Source organism: Pteropus vampyrus, unplaced genomic scaffold, assembly GCF_000151845.1.
Source record: "Pteropus vampyrus isolate Shadow unplaced genomic scaffold, Pvam_2.0 Scaffold395, whole genome shotgun sequence".
Taxonomy (NCBI): domain Eukaryota; kingdom Metazoa; phylum Chordata; class Mammalia; order Chiroptera; family Pteropodidae; genus Pteropus; species Pteropus vampyrus.
The window spans coordinates 294,064-294,531 of record NW_011889176.1 but is presented as its reverse complement, the minus strand read 5'-3'; the positions used below and the strand labels follow the sequence as shown (position 1 = coordinate 294,531).

General features: G+C 62.6%; 1 protein-coding gene across 1 annotated transcript in view; it reads right to left on the bottom strand.

Moving 5' to 3' along the window:
• Nucleotides 1-468, bottom strand: part of OCA2 (OCA2 melanosomal transmembrane protein) — a 44,259-nt gene that overhangs the window by 34,074 nt on the left and 9,717 nt on the right. The gene's annotated exons all lie outside the window — the stretch shown is intronic.

Genomic DNA, 468 nt, shown 5'->3' with positions numbered 1-468 from the left:
TCAGGTGGCATGGTCACGGGGCAGGAGCACAGGTCAGCGGCCAGGACCTGGGACGGTGGGGGAAGGGCGGGGCAGTCACGGGGAGCCCGTGGTGGTGGTGCGGTTGAGAACCTTTACTGTGGCGCTGGTCACACGGGCGACACATACCAAGTTGCACACGGCCACCCCACACACACCCAAAGGACTGCATGTGTAACCCCTGGGACTTGAGGCAGCCTCACAGACTGCACCCATGTCCCTTCCTCTGTGCTGCTGCCAGACCCCCACTGTGCGGCACGTCCAGGCTGAGGGGAGGAGGGGGCTGGACAGGGGGCAGGGGGAGGGTGCGGCACATCCAGGCTGTGCATCGACACCCCCTGAATCTGTTATTTCAAAACCAACGTTTTCAATCGATGACGTGTCCGGTACACATAACAGGGAGCCACAAGGGACGATGCCTGGTCCTGGAGATGCACCTGGCTTCCCCTC